Here is an 18,147-nt window from a genome sequence, read left to right on the forward strand (position 1 = left end):
TGGAATACCAGTATTGGGAGGGTGGCCGTCCATTCCATATGTCATTTATATGGGTATATGGACATGTTGCATGTCCATTATCATGGTGTGGACAATGTCCTTCTGCAAGGTAGGCAGCATGCTGCATGGTGGGGCTGTGTATGGTGCATGCTGGTATCACACACCCATGCATAAACATTACCCCTGACAGGTGCTATGTGCTGTAATATTGTTCAACAGAGTGCTGTATATGCCCGCATGGTGATATCCCGTGCACATGGATGGTACCCCGACCTGACATGGGTACCACATATGTCTACATCCAGTGCCTGCTGTCACCACCATGTCGGCGGGTGCACCACACAGCACCATCCCTTCCACAGTGACCATGGTGTTGAGCACAGCCGAGGTATTCATTTATGGGGATGGGGATGTTCACATAGCGGTGGCAATGCTGGTATCATGCATCAGACCATACACTTATGACACACACCTCACACACACAGCCCATTCAGTATGTTGTTCGCAACACTGACACAGCTATACTGCTAGGCCAGGTCCATTCCCAGCCGTACATACAGATGCATAACATGTCTCTCTGTGGCATGGGCTACAATGATGGTGGGGTTCAACACATACCATGTTCGACTGTAGCTGGCGCTGATGTTCTGTGCACATGTCAACACATTAACCCTTTTCTGCTGTAGCCAGCGGTGATGTGCTGTGCACATGTCAATGCTGCACATTGTGTTGATGTCTGTCTGTCAACAGGCCACTGGTGGAAAACACAAGGGTATTTGTAATCAAATATACATGCTGCCCTGTACAGCTGTACTGCTAACATCTCAGGTACTAATGTGTCATGGACATGCACACCTTACCCGGAAAGGTGTAAGTGCATTGCCACCCGTACTCATCACCTCTTGTGGGTTGCTATTATCCAACACCCTATTTGTATTGTATTGTCAAGCTATGCACCTGTGCAGGACATGTGAGCATGTCATGCGCTACTGCGTACCTTTGCACCCATTGTACAACATGTCACACAGGTACACTGGCAGTCATACACTTCACAGCTTGCTGACGGTACGACAGGTGTTGTACACACTTAACACATATCCTGTGGGACATGGCCATATGTACAGGCATGTCCAACCATCACGTACCAGTGCTACCCCTATATGACGGATATGTCGTACATGTGGCAATACAGCAACTGTCACATGTACTCGTGCAATGCCCCCCTACCACAGTACAGCGGTACTGCCTGTATGCTTCTGCATCCATGATGTGCCCATAGCTGTCAGTTGTACATCATTACGTGCAACGTACCTCATTTGGTGTTCTAACGGGTGCATGTTCATCACGGCACCACATTGGAAGGGTCAGTCACACAGTCATTGTTGTACACGGTTTACATGCCAGCTATGGCTTACTAAATGGGAATCATTGTAATTCATTGGGATATCATATTTATACATTGGAGCAGCCTATTCCAGCCATCATATCCCCTTCCTAGATGACACTGTTAGGCAGCCAGTAGTAGGTGTTCTACGATCTGCACATTAGTCACACAATACGAGGGCTACTGTTACCCATTCTGGGGACAGGGTGCTGACAGCTGTGGATGGGGGTGATGCTGTCGACAACCATGACCGCACATGATGGTCACGTCTGGATGGGTAACAGTCACAACACACACCGACCATCACGTAGTAACACATCATCTACAACAATGGACATTCCTGCAAGAACAATGTATGCAATATGTCTGTATGACCACTGTAGGCGCCACTGGTGCCCCCCAGCATGGCAGCCAACATCAGTGTATATCCCGCAGACTCATGGGCTACACCATTCCCAACACACCAGTCATGGATGACGCTGTTGTGAATCACACTGCAGTTCCACACATCATGTTACACAAGGCATCATGCACTGAGATGTTGCGGACGGGTGAACACCTCTGACACTCAACATACGCACACATATCACATCACCTGGTACAATATATCTCTCATACATCATGTTATTGTGACTGCCCTGTGATGGCAATACACAGACTACGTGTACCGGGACATGCAATGGCTCACCGGTGTTATAGCCCTCTGGGTGTGTGTCTAGCCATGGTGTACAGTCGGCAGTGGTCTGGACACGGGGACACTGTACATTGACCTACTGTGTCACTGCAACAGTTGCCTATGCTCCTACTGTTATTGTACAGGCATGTGGTATCTGACCGCTATGACAGTCCAGGTCAAACACAATGCTGTGGCACTCATGACCTGCAGCCATCGGCCTGGGGTGTAGAGCACACATGTACATCATCACATGCTATACTGCCTCTCTGGCAGTTTCACATAACTGTCACCGGCAGGGCTGTAACTGGCAGGCACGGCATGGGGTCATGTGGAACAATGCTTGCATCTTCCACTGTGATGCACACAAGTGGGGCACACACACGATTGCACCACTCACATATCTCTGCGGTGACTGGGACCTGCCTCCATGCTCTGCGCAACACACCTGCGACACGGATTGTACACGGACCGTACCTTCCAGGCCCATACCTGGACCGGGACACCCACAGATGAGGGGTTCACACATCACACAGTGTTTTGCACACATCCTGGATAGTTGCTTAACACAATGCATCATAGGTGCTCCATGTGCAGATAAACGTGTTTGTGACCGCTATACACATTGTAACACGCGACAGAGTCGACAGTGTACACCACAGGTTACATACCATCTGTGTTGTTATAGTGTACATTGGGCCTCAGACAGCTACCACTGCTGTGTGCTGACAGTAACCCACACTTCCCTGGGATAGACACCCATGTACCTACACATGCTTGAGTCATGCACTCTCAGCTGGGTGAAACAATACACAGCACATACCATACCATACCTACGCTACCCTTAGCATGAACACTACCTCCATGTGACTGGTGTGACACACCTGGGTTATCCCCTCTTTGGTGGAGTCAACACATATGCTACATGGCCTTGCTAGCCACACCCTGGAAACATGCCCATCACAGCATGCACGGAACATGTGTACTACAACAACTACTACGGACGTCTGCTGACAGCAGTTGTTAACATCATGACACCCAAGCAGATGGACACTGCACATACATATGCTGACACATACCACAGTGCGCTGCAGTAGCATGTACACAATTGCAGGAATCATGCTACTCCACACAGATGGTACATGGCGGTACTGACCAGTTCACAGACGCCACTGTGGTGGTCATGTTCCATGCACATATGTACAACCACATGTACAGGCTGTTGCACAGTGATGTACATGCACATGTGTGGGGTGCATCACTTTTCAGCCATGGTGGGTCCCCGAGGTCCATCATCACATACTCCAAGGCTAGCAACCTAAACATGACTGCCGCACATTGTGGTGTGGGGCCTCAGGCATTGTGGTGGTATGTCAGTATTCTTTGGCAACATCCACATCTGATGTCACATACAAAAGTCACCCAAGCATTGCAGACCGAGCTAATGTTGGCAACGTGCCAGGCGATGGCGTACTTACCGTCAATACACCCTCTCACTCACTACAGGGTCACAATCCATACATGGACATCGTAGTGTCCCTGTGGTCACATACACAGTACTGATATGCACACAATATGTCCTGGGACACTGGCCCAATGTCACCTTCCAATGTCCCTGGCTGTCATGTCCCACCAACCTGTTCAGAATATGTCTCCACACCAGACCACTATATTCACTGCTAGCCTTTTGTCGGACATTGTGGACCCTGACTGCCACACAGCGGCATTTATCTCACTACACACAGGTGGCACTGCATTGCACGAGTGGGACTATAGTCATACACCCATGACTGGGCCATTCTGCATGGCAATGGGGCACATCCTCAGGAACGTGAGTCCCACACACATTGATGGGCTCCAGGCCTTTCATAGCACCCATGTTGGGCTTGTGTATGCCACAGCTAGGCACATACACATGCTGGCCACCTGTCATACAGTTGCATGGGCAGTTGAGGATGGTACAGAGGCCGACACATCATACGTTGTCCTCACATTGCCTTTCAGCAACATTCCACATTCTGGTATTGACAACTTACACATCCACCTGCACATCATTCCCTGTGTCTCCGGATGTTATGCTATGTGGCTCATGGACTGTACACACAGTGGTGCCAGCATACCATAGTACCTACTACATGTCAGGTACATATTGCATTACACAGTCCTCAGTCATAGGGCCACTCATGTTCACTATATGCTTACATACGGAACATGCTGTCACAGGGTACTGTCCATGCCTAGATTTCCCACACCTACATACCAAGCACCATTATTGCTCCACCAGCTCATACCGATACCAACCATACGGGTGTCAGTGTGGCGGATACTTCATATGCGTATCATGGCATCAGGATGCATGACACATGGTGCATGCACATCACCTTTGCATAACTACATTCACCCACTGACTATCACATGGATAGTGGTCCCGTACATACATATCACATTGTACATGGTTGCAGTACACACATATGCCACACACAGTCCTGTGGTTACCGTATTCCACTGTGGCATGGATATCCTTCTGCAAGGCCACACCTATGTGTACTGTGTGTGATTCTGGTACATAGGTAGCCATTGTACCTGTGAACTACACACATCTACACACAGACAAGGGTACAATAACACATTTATGGTGTACCTTCAACAACAGCTACAGCTTTACATGGCACAACAGTGACATGCCATGATGTTTACTGGGCTCAGACAGTTTACATATGCGGCTGACATATGGACAACACATCTGTACACATCTGCATACCACATACTCAGGGGTGTCTTCTGCTCTGACACGGCCCATGTCCTCCACATTAGTGATGCATATTTATTTTATTTTTATTTTATTTTTATTTTACATTTGTTGACCGGGCTAGTCTAGCTGGATAGATGTCCATTGTCAGTAGAGGCCCGGGGAGGAAAAGCTCCACACACAAAGGAAAAAGCCCAATAGAACAATGTAAACATCTTTGTAACAAATGACTACGATAGAAGAATGTCCAAAAAGGACAGGTTACATAAAGACTACAGTAGGCAGAGAAATATACCAATATATATATATATATATATATATATATATATATATATATATATATGTATGTATATATATATATATATATATATATATATATATATATGTATATATTATATATATATATATATATATATATATATATATATATATATATATATATATATATAAAACTATACTCCTCATACATGCCATCTGCGGTGGGCAGTGTGAACGGAATGCTCCTGGATATGTGCACACACGCCACACTGCATGGGCTGGGCTTCTGTGTTACTTCCACGAACACAACACACACCATGCTGTGGAATATAGGTCCTGTGTACATCCCGCAGGGACACACGGTAGCACTGTTCATGTTATACCTCCCTTGCTGTTTGAGTGACACGTTGTCCTGGTACCACCACAGCAGCGGTACTGTGTAGTGGTGCAGTTGACACCTGCCTCTGCTGTTCACAGGACACTACCATGGAGAGGTGACACTACTGTGTACACTGCCCATGTGCTGACACGTGGACCTGCCAGACTGCATTGTTGCCCAGTGTGCACCTGTGCAGCTACTACATGTCCTTTGGGCATGGTTACTTGGTGTCCCTTCCATTTAGACTAGCTATCATGCTACTACTCTGTCCCATACCTACAGGCCATATGTATCCTGTTATTGTACATTCAATAGGCGATACCTGTGTTATGTATGATATGCCTGTGATACTGTGTATGATATCTGTCATATCTACCTAGACATCTTTACATTACACTTATTTCACATACTATCCCCTAATGCAGGGCATACTTGCATGTCGGCTACACCTTACATATGACATCAACGGTATATGCTCATACACATGCGTGCTGTGATAGTATACATGCATGTACTATCCCCTGCTATGGCGCTTCCTTGTTGGACATCCACTGCCAGCAACAGCATGTGGTATGGCATTGTTCTCTTTAATGCCCTCCTGTGGCATCCCTTGTGGTGTCTCCGCTGTGTACATGATGTCCCACTGCTGTACACACGGTGTCTACAAGCGTTGGTATGCTCAGCAGGATATCACTATATAACTACCTTTCACCACTTTCTGCATTATGGACAAGTGTAATTAATTACAATCACCATTCACATACGGTACAGCTTATTAATAGAGATCATGCGTTACACAACCTTACATATCGTGTGTTCTACATACCTTGTTGGTGTGTCGTTCCGTGTATTGTGTATCGTTTTTCCGTTTCCTTTCGTTTTCGGTAGTACAATGCTGTCTCGGTATGAGCATACGGTTTGATTATCCTGAGAGTCATCCTTATATACGTCGATACCTGCAACATGTGGATTCATCCCACCAATTGCTGTTCCTCAGTGAGTAATTACGTGCATATCACCTGTGCATCTACTCCATTCGGAGATTACGCGTCGATACAGGGGTATAATTGGAGTCTCCACCTGGGCGTTGGCTATTTGCCCTACCTTCGTGGAGATGGTCTGTATTGTGTTATGTTATGTGTAACTGCAACTGCTATGCGTAGCGAAATGTATATTTTGAAGTCATGTCACCCGTGGATTGTGTGTGACAGTTGTAGTGTTTGGTTCGACATGTGGGTGTACCTGTCCTGCCGACGACTGATAACGGGGTATTGCATTCAGAACTGTAACATGGCTGTTGTATTCCTTTATACAACGCATGCAAGAATGCATCCGCCTTTAATTGTGTCTCCCACGCGATATGTTGTGGTTATGCAGATGTCATTGACTGACTGTATGTTTGTGCTGCTATTATGGTTTGTATTCCTTTAATATCTACGGTGGGGGATATCGGTGGTTGTACGTGATGGATACGGGTTGTAGGCCTTGCATCTCTACATGGACAGTATAGTTGTCTGTGTGCTCCATCCCTACTTGGAGAGGTAACAGTTAATAGTCTTTTGTTATGGGAGTGTGGGTTGGGCTGTTGTTAATTGGTTCCAATATCGTCTGCACGTGGCCTTAATGCATGTATACCCCCGTAACTTCTGTGGTATATCAGCAGCTATGTGTACGTGAGTAATTACGTGCATATCACCTGTGCATCTACTCCATTCGGTAATTACGCATCGATACTGGGGTATAATTGGATTCTCCGCCTGGGCGTTGGCTATTTGCCCTACCTTCGTGGAGATGGTCTGTATTGTCTTAGGTTATGTGTAACTGCATCTGCTATGCATAGAGACAAGTATATTCTGCATTCAAGTCACCCGTGGATTGTGTGTGACAGGTGTAGTATTTGGTTCGACATGTGGGTGTACCTGTTCTGCCGATGAATGATAACGGAGTATTGCATTCCAAACTGTAACATGGCTATTGTTTGCATTTATACAACGCATGCAATTATGCATCCGCCTTTAATTGTGTCACAAACATACAGTCAGTCAATGACATCTGCATAATGTTGTGGTTATGCAGATGTCATTGACTGACTGTATGTTTGTGCTGCTATTACGGTTTGTATTCCTTTATTATCTACTGTGGGGGATATCGGTGGTTGTACGTCATGGATACGGTTTGTGGGCCTTGCATCTCTACATAACCAGTATAGTTGTCTGTGTGCTCCATCCCTACTTGGAGGGTTAACAGTTACTAGTCTTTTGTTATGGGGTTGTAGGTTGGGCTGTTGTCATGTGGTGTCGGTATTGCCTGCAGGTGAGCTTGATGCATGTATACCTCCGTAACATCTGTGGTATATTAGCGGTTATGTGTACGTGACAACTATCCCTTGCCAGTCTGTCCCAGATATTTGCAGTCATTGTGGTCCTGTTGTTGGGATAGTCTGTTTGCCAGTGGTTGCCACATATTCAGATGGGAATTGATTGTGTGACACTTGTAGAACACACACCGGTGTTTACAGGCCAAAACGTGGCCACGGTCAGTACTGGGGTAGCACATACATATTTCCGCAATACATACCTATTGCTGTGTGGCTTGGCCAACGTATCATATTGCATGTAACATATCAGTGTCGTACATGCAGGCATGACTATTACATACGTCCTTTCCATTTCTTATGGGGAATATTCCTGTGCTACCATCTGGGACATATTCACTTTGTATCGTTCTATGTCACGACACACCTAGCCAGGGTGGGGCTGTCACTACTACTGTGGGACTAGTGGTGAACATATGCCTGAGGCTAGTTTACCGTATACCTACACCTAATATTCTGCTCTGCCTCTAACTTGGCACCAACATACACATGTTGCAGACACACACACATTACACTCACACAGCGATGCACATGGCACCCTCAGCGCACACGTACACATACTACGGCACTCACGGGGACAGTTGCACACAGTACCTACGTGGACCACAACACCGGCGGCAGTGTCCACCTCTCCCTTCATATCATCATACTATTACACGCGCATGTACTGTTACAGTACTGTCTTCTGGCGGTCTTTCGGCCTCGCGGTTATGCATATCAGTATGTTACACGCTCCATGGTTGGCGGTATCCTCTTATTTTGAACCTCCCGGATGTTCAGATTGTCGTTGCACTATGTATACTATGTACAGATATCGCGGGATACCTCTCAGTCACCTTATATCCCTCTAATTCCCTGTCTTATCTGTATTATATATATGTATATGTGTACATATTTTTCTATATATATATATCATATATATATATATATATATATATATATATATATATATATATATATATATATACATACATATATATATATATATATATATATATATATATATATATATATTTATAGGTATACATCTTGCGGTGACCGTGGCAGGCACACAGCAACGCCATATGCTGTAGAACTCACGTACTGTTCAGGTGTTGGCGTCACATGTTCCACTGGCTGTTGGGTTTACAGTGTTTGGGGGCTGCCTATGTTGGAGTCACACATAAGGCCACCCATACATTACACTTTACAGGTGGTCATGTTTGTGTGCTGTCCATTTCACTGTGTGTGCAGGTGGGGAGGTGTCAGTCCATGGGGCCTACGCTGTCAGAGTATGTGCTATACGTTCCCTCTTTGCCAAGGTGTAGGCATATTGGGTACGCCTCCATCTGCCTACTGGGGCTGGCACAGTGTGTTCCTGGTCCGGAACGCTCTGTGCCTAGACTGGCCTTGGCAATTGTGGTGGGCTTTGTGGCCCTTCATCATTATGTCTCTGCAGCAGCTGCTTCCGCAGGATCATATTATGTAGCATGGCACATACTATGAATATGTGGGCACATGTGCCTGGAGAGTACTGCAAGGCTCCACCAGATGTATCCAAGCACCGGAACTGTGATTTCAGCATCCCGAACACATGCTCTATGATTATTCTGGTTTGTGCATGTGCCTCATTATGGCGTTCTTGCATGTGTGTGTGTGCATTTCTGATGGGAGTCATCATCCACGGCTCCAGTGCATAGCCAGCATCCCTCACGAGATGGCCTTGTGTGCTGTCCCCCCTGACAAATACCTGGTACAGCTGTGAGGCATGCCAGATATGGGAGTCGTGGTAACTTCCAGGGCTGCCAGCACACACATCCATGATAATGCCCTGGGCATTGCACACGACCTGGCAATTGATGGAGTGGAATCCCTTGCAGTTTATGTAGCATCTACCCTGCTCACCAGGTGGTGACTTGATTTGTATGTGCATACAGTCTATCACACCCAGTACCTCCGGGTATTGTGCCACACGGTGGAAGTGGTGCATATTGCTAGCCAACTCCTCCTGAGATCTGGGGAAGTATATATGCTCATTGGCATGTGGTAACATGGCATCCAGGAACTGGTGTAGTACCCTGGATGCTGATGCCTGTGAGATGCCCATTATATCTCCAGTTGGCCTTTGAAAGGTACCTGTGGCCAGTATTCGCAAGCTTACACATACCTTTGTGTCCACTGGGATGGGTTCCCCTCTGTTGTTTTTTGTTCTCAGGCGTGGCCGGCACAGCTCCACTATTTGCTGTAACATGTCCCTGTCCACCCTGTAATGCTCCACTATCTCCTGGTCATGTAGCCCCTGGTAGGTTACCCTTGGTCTGAACACTCTCCTCCTCCTCCGAGGCCTGCGGTGGTTGTCAGCACCCTCATCCACAACACCGTCTGTCTCTAACACATGCTGATGGATCACAGCTACGGCAGCACCCAACATGTACATTTTAAAAGTTCCCCGTGTGTTTACGCCTATGGTGCGGCGTTTGGGAATACACGGCTGTGTGTTGTGTGCATTCACACTTTATACTATTGTGCTGTGCACACCGATGATGTCATAGGGTGTGTTTGTACGGCCGTATCTAAGGGTTATCTTCCGTGTTTTACCGATGGAACTACAACGGTGTTGCCTTTGGTGTTGAATTACTCTTGCCTGCCATGGATTACCTTTCGACATTCCCTTACTATTTCTGCACGTTGCACCTACCATTTTCTGGCATGCATCCTGCAGAGCACTGTCATTTCTACTTTCATGGACATGTCATATCATGCGTTTTTTGTGCTACTACTGTTGTGCTGCCTGTCTGCTTTGCTCTGCTGTGTCAGGTCTTCTATCTTTGCAGTCTGCTACCTCCCCTACTTTCTTTGCATTCATATGCCTCCCCTATCCCGTTTTGCAGGTTTCTGCATGCAGAGTTGTCATCTGCTGCCGATTGGCCTTCGTGGGTTGATTAGTGTTGATTGCTCATTAGTACTCCAATTACACTTCTTCTGCATTTCCTTATATTCTTCACATCACCTTCCTGTTTCCGATATTGTTTGCGGGGGGTGCGTCACATGACTAGGTTCCGGGAACGTTGACATCCTCGTACACATGCACTTTTGCACGCATTGTGTGCTCTCAGCTAAACTATTACCCCACATCCCGGTCCTGCAGCTTTGATTTGCGATGTACAGCCCAGGTTTGCTGTGCTCCAATGTGCTTACTGCTACGGTGGCACACCCCTCTGCAGATGTCATGTATTCCCTCTGAGCCACTCCTCGGTGTATTACCACTGCGCCATTTGGTACAGCCTTACTCCGGTGGGGGATTTGCGATTCAGTATTATCTGCCTCATTTGCATGGCATTGACTACTAATTCATAGTTACCACGCCGAAGACTGCCGCGAGTCCTTGGCAACCCTTGCACCGTGGTTGTGGCGTTCCATGCATACCATGGTGTATTATGCTGTGGACCTGATGTCTATTACGATGCTGTTTTATAACATTGTTATATTATTTCATTATGTTGCACCTTCCGCACACATGTCCTGCGGTTCTGATGTGAGTTACTGTGGACATACCATTTAAGTTGTTATTTACGTGTTGTGCATGTTTTCTTTTGCCATTTTCTGTGTATTTCGCCATTGGCATATGGTAACAGTGTGATACCTGGGTCTGACACTCTTCCGTTACTCCGATGTTATGTTTGGGAAAATGTAAACCGTTTTTTTTTGGTTTACATTGCCGTGGGCTTATGCTATGCCTGCACCACTTCGTGAATCGCTATATACCTTCATTTGCATGGTGACACACCGCACATGGGGTGTTTAGCATACCTACACTGGGGGCTGCGCAGATCTGGCGCACGCCGGTAGTGCACGTGGAATTGGATCGTACCTGAATCGCTCGGTGGCCATATTTGGCGTTGTAACGCCTACGCTATGCGTGCACCTGGCGCAAGGTTCATGAATCCCGGGGAAAGATTTCTATGTAAGTTCTTCTTCAAAAGACATTTTGCTGAATACCCTTGCCTGGTAAAGTACAGTAGGGATACAGGTTACAGAAATGTGATCCAAAAGCATTTTAGTGAGAGACAGTACTTCAGGGACCAGACCTTTTTGTATAGCTTGAAAGATTTTGGATAACCATATGTGAAGATAACTCATAAATACAGTATATTATTTTTGTTCTTTAAAGTAAACAGCAAGACCCTGCAGGGAACTACTTTGCACTTTCACCCGAGACCCGTTACTGAGCGTATTACATTTTGCAGTGCTTGAATAATAATCCCTTAAAGGAAAATCACAAACTTTGAAAACTAGAACTATTCAGACAGGCTTCAGGTATGCAATTGTATTCTGTTTTTACTCAATGGTTACATCTTCCTGGTCTGTAAGGCAATGTCTAATCCAATTCTGTTTGGAAATCTGTATCAGGAATCAACTGCTGGTGGATTTAGCTCTAGACTGGGAAAGGAACATAATATTAAACATACATTTTAATAAACGAAAAAATGTGACTTTACAATAACAATGCCTTCCAAGATTATGGAACACACACACATAGATGAAGTAACTAGGGAATACTAACACAAACTTAGATGAGGCTCATAGGTCGTAATGTTGACAGACAAATCTGCGACCCTTCTGTAATCCTTCTTTTCCTCCATACTCACCCATTGTCCCTCTAGTGCCCGGCCTTATGTTTATCAAACCTGTGACCCTTCTGTAATCCTTCTTTTCCTCCATACTCACCCTCTGTCCCTCTAGTGCCCGGCCCTATGTTTATCAAACCTGTGACCATTCTGTAATCCTTCTTTTCCTCCATACTCACCCTCTGTCCCTCTAGTGCCCAGCCCTATGTTTATCAAACCTGTGACCCTTCTGTAATCCTTCTTTTCCTCCATACTCACCCTCTGTCCCTCTAGTGCCTGGCCCTATGTTTATCAAACCTGTGACCCTACTGTAATTCTTCTTTTCCTCCGTACTCACCCTCTGTCCCTCTAGTGCCCGGCCCTATGTTTATCAAACCTGTGACCCTTCTGTAATCCTTCTTTTCCTCCATACTCACCCTCTGTCCCTCTAGTGCCTGGCCCTATATTTACATAATTCTGGTGTCCTCATATAATTACATATCAGATCCAAACTAAGTTTGCTTACTTTACTCTATACTTTGGTAGTACATTTTCCTGGTTATTTACTGCCTTCCTTCCTACTAAAGTACTCATGAGAACTAGTACTACTACTACTGTAGTGTGTGTGTGCTGAAGCACATGCACATATGAATGGACGTGTGACCCTGTAGGTGTGCTATTGTAACTCCTTAATTATACAATGACCCCCCATTAATATTGCAAAACATGCACACTGATTTGCCAACGTGCCCATTGTAAATCCCACAATATTCCCCTATGGCTCAGATCACTTATTTATTTGTATTTCTTTACCAGGGTAGTGCACTGATCAATATTGACCAATTTCAGGTTCAGCATGGGTGAAATACAAAATATTTCACAAGCAAAAAATATAGAAATGTAAGCAGTAACAAGAGTATTTCAAACTAATTACATAGAAATAACTGTATATTCAATCTGGTGAACAAGAACATTGTAATGTACACTCACGCAGAGTATAATGTTCAATATATACATAAGTTTCTAAAGTGGGTCAATCGTCAATGAATCATGAGAGAGGAGAAGAGACTCAGATAGGAGATAGGTTAGGTAATATGGCCTGTGTTGAAGGAGGAGCATTTGGCTTGGATGAAAAAGTACTTTTGAGTTGCATCTTGAATTTGGAATGAATGTTGATTTCCTTAATGCTGATGGGGAGAGCTTGTCAAAGAGTAGGTGCTTGAAGGGAGAAAGCATATGAAGCACTGTGGAGTTTGGTTCTAGAGGTAATGAGAGTTGGCATGGCTTGTGAGTAATGCCTCAGGTTGCATGTGGAGGTTTTTTGTGAAGTCTAGCTGCATGGGGAGTAAATGTATATAGTTGGAGTAGTTTGTAGAGTTCAAATCACAAAAATAGGTTAGTTCTTTGTTTTAGGGTGGCCAGTTGGCTTTTTCTGGGGTGATACAGTGATGCTCACAAAATGTATTAATCACTGGTGACTCTATAGTCAGGCATACAGATTCTCCACTCACTAGACTGGACAAAGACAGGGTGATAATAAATTGTCTTTCAGGCGGCAAGATCACTGATGTCTCAAAGACCCATAAGATCCTTTCACCTGACAAATGTATGACATGGTAATGGGCCATGTGAGACGGAATGACTTGAGAAGTAAAACTCTGAGAAACACGCAGAGAGACATATTACAAGTGAAGGCTGGACACTGGCCTTGAGTGGAATTCTTCCCGCTTCAAGAATAATGCCTAGGCAGAAAGAAAATATAATTGGCTTCAACAATTGGCTAACTAGTAGGTATCATTCCAATGGGATTCAGTATATAACAGCATGGGACAAGATGTTTGACAATAAAACTTGCTTTCAAAAGGATGTCCTGCACTTTCTTTCCATGTTTTCTGAATACTGGCTAAAGCTTTTTCTGTCCCCATAGTGCCTTTTTAGGCAGAGTCCAGTTACTGGACATAACAATGAAACTAACATATCAATTCCAAAATTGGATCACATTAAGGTAGCTGTCCTCTGCTCCTAAAGTCTTAACAGCAAAATGCCTGACCTTGAGGGTCTCATGCATTTGGAATGTGTCCACATTTGTATGATTACAGAAACCTGGTATAAATGCATAGAAAGCATTCCCTTCATACCTGGGTTTTGTGCCTAGCAGGCCTTCAAGCCCACTGGCAATCGTGGTGGCATATCCATATTTGTTAGGGACCATATCATCTCCAGACAGATCCACAAATGGAACTCATTGAACTTCAAATCATACTAAAGAGGACCAACTATTAGCTTATAGCCCATTACAGGAGACCATCTATGTCCCTGGCAATCATGTAAGATTCCTGAATCAACTTGATGTTCTCTTCATAAACAAGGACACCATTATTTTGTGAAACGTTAATTACAGCTCAATAAACAGGAGTACCTCTACCTTCAATGTAGGATATGCCCATATGTTTTTAGATTTAATAAACAAAACTCCGTGGTCCAAACTCACTGGAAGACATACTATCCTTAATGTGGTCCTTAAAATATAGCTTCTTCAAGCTCTTTTACCTTGGTATCTACCTCTCCAGTTAAGTTGAATCATAAACTAGTGACATTCACCTCCAAAGTCTCTTAACTACCTGAAGTTAATATCTCAGAATTTAAACATTCTAATGTCATCAAATTATGTGATGAAGTTTCAAAATTGTCTTATTTTAATATCATCCCAAATGTTGCTATAGCGTGTAGCTACATAAAGGATTCCTATGTCTGCTTAGATAAATGTATAGAAAATGTTGCTCCAAACAGATCTAAATATAATGGGAAATTCAAAAATAAACCACCATGGTGGTCCTCTGACATAAACTTTACAATAAAGGAAAGTAAACTCCTTAAAGTATACAGAAGATCAAAAACCCTCACATCAAAGATATCAGAAATATTACTTAAAAAAGAAAATAATACTATTAAGTCTACTAAAGCAGCCCAAAAATGTAGGTTAGCATCTGAAGGAAAGTACAATTTCATATCCTTCTTTAGCTACATTAGGAAACTAAGAAAGAACACCCAACATTGCTCTGAAGTTATTCAAAATAGCACCACTCATTCTGACCTGATAAACATTTCCAACATATTGGCAAACAAATTCTGTGTGAATTTTACCCCAGATACTACCATACAAATTGCACTTATCACCATATCAGTCAAACCCACCATTAGCACTACAGACCATGTGCTGAATGTGCCCTCCAGGACCAGAAATATTTCTTCCAAGGGACCTGATAACATACCTGTCTGTTTAATAAATAGTACAACAACAGAGATGTAAGGAGATAGCAGTCCCCAGCATTAAGGCAGAGGACGGACTTCACTTCCTTGTTATTTGTGAAAAATAAAAAAAATACTTGAAATTACGATATTAAGTAACAGTAATAAACAGTCCAAAACTTCAGATGTTAATTCCTCTTCTATGAAGGTACAGAAGAAACAAACTCAAACAGGCTTTGTTACTGGAATAACTCAGCTTTGATGTATGATAAGCACTTTCCTCCACCAAATGGACTTCATCATCTCAGCGTTTTGTGATACTTGGGGTTTCTGGAGGTGACGCAGGGTTATCAGACCCATTGATGATCTTGGTCATTTAATGACTAGTCTCAAACTTGCCTTAGACCAGCCACTTCTTAAACTTTTTAATCCAAATTTAGCCACAGGCTTTGTTCTTGAGGTTTGGCAAACAGTAGTACAGATGCTACAACATAAGGATGACCCAACCACTGACCCTGGAAATTATAAGCCCATCAACCTGACAATTCATATCTGCAAAAACATGGAAATATGATAACTGGCTTGATAAATCATGACACTGAAAATCTCATTAGACTAGTCCTGAAGTAGATTGTCAAGGGTAGGTCCTGTCTAATTAATGTGGTTAAATTCATTCAGAGGGTAACACTAGCAGTGGGCAATGGTTATGCTGTCAAACAGCATATCTTCTCCTATACAAGGCTTTTGACACTGCCCCCCCCCCCCCATGATGGCATTGTTAATAAACTTAATACCTTCAAAATAGATCCATATGTAGTGAGATGGATAGTAAATTGTCTAAAAGAACCCACACAGTACAGGTAGCAGGTGTCACATTAGGGAGTATTAAGTTGATCAGTGGTATTCCACATGACTCAGTGCTGGGCCCTGTTTTGTTTGAGATTTATTTTTCAGATCTTCAGGCCATGAACCACGGCCTCTAGCTAAGTTTGCAGATGACTGCAAACTGGGAGTCATTGTCAAGTCCCGCTCTGACACTTAAACCCTTCAGGAAGAACTTACACCTATAAATTCCTAGTGTGCTGAAAATGAGCTAAATTTAAATGCAAAAAAGTGCAATATTGTCATGTTTAATAGACAACTGCCCCACAGCATACTTCACAGAAAACACTCCACTTCAAATGAGAATGTTGTTAGGGTCCTTGGAACATGGGTTGACAGTTCCCTCTCCTTTAATCATCATATGACAACAATAGTCAAGAAGTTCTACTATGTAGTATAGCTAATTATCAAGGGGATATCATCTGGGTGTAAAGAGGTCCTTGTTCCCATATATTTACCATTAATTATACCAGCTATTGAGTATATCACCCCCTTTGTGATGTACCTCAGTAGATGAATCGCCACTTCTCAAAACTAAAAAGGTCACTGATCTAAAAACCTTAAGCTGTCAAGAAAGACTGCAAACACTGTCCCTTTATTTAATTCCTTCTAGACTCCTGAGCAGAGATCTATGCTTTGCCTTCTGTGCTGTTAAGGACCTGGTGGTCTTAGATCTCTTGTATCTCTATAAAACAAATAGCCCCTCTAATACTAGAACCAGGGACTTCAGTCTTCACCGGCATATAAATAAATGATGATGGAGAAAAAGGTTCATCAGACTGTAGCTCCCTACCTCTGGAACAGACCCCCCCACACACATATTAAGTAGTCTGATGCATTATCTTCCTCCATAGTGGACTTGAATGATTGGGTGGGTACTCACTATAAGACATTTCAGCTAGTAAAAGGAAATATATTGATGTTTTCCTGCTTGCCAATTGTTGTCAAGGCTGCAGTCCTGCTGTCATTGTTACTAGCACTGAACTAAGTAACCAGTAACACCTATAATCATTGCTGATTTTGGCACTCTGTGAGGACTTGAGTTTTGACACTGGAGTAGTTGACTGAGCAACTTAAAAACTGAGGAGAAAGATTAAGCTAAAGGACTTATGAGCTGTAAAGGAGTGTTTATTTATAACTTCTGAGAATAGGAATATATTTGTAAATGAAACAGTTGACAAGATAGCTATACATATCATTAGGATCCTCTGTTATAGTAGTATGAAACTGATTATGAACAATCCTCCCGAGATGTGTTGTATAAAGATCAAGATACAGGATACCAATGCTATCACATGCACCTGCCTTTCCTTTTATTAATTTGCATTTAAGAACTGTGGAATCAGTCTCTCTGGGATTCACACTGCAGGTTGTGGAACAGGACCCAGATGAATTGGGGGTGGGGGTTGTTTCTAATTGAGCTAATTTGGCCTTGCATCCCCCAATGTGATGTTGCAATAATTTTGCAATAGGTCTATGAGTATAAAGGCTGCCATTTGTAAGCACAGCTGCTCATATATTAAATAAAAATTCTTACTACACCATGTACATACACATATTTCCTATGACAAACTCGTAAGGCAAATCGCATTATAACATATTTTTACAGCCTG

This window comes from Protopterus annectens, chromosome 8.part0 (genome assembly GCF_019279795.1).
Source record: "Protopterus annectens isolate FY-2018-M chromosome 8.part0, PAN1.0, whole genome shotgun sequence".
Classification (NCBI taxonomy): Eukaryota; Metazoa; Chordata; order Ceratodontiformes; family Protopteridae; genus Protopterus; species Protopterus annectens.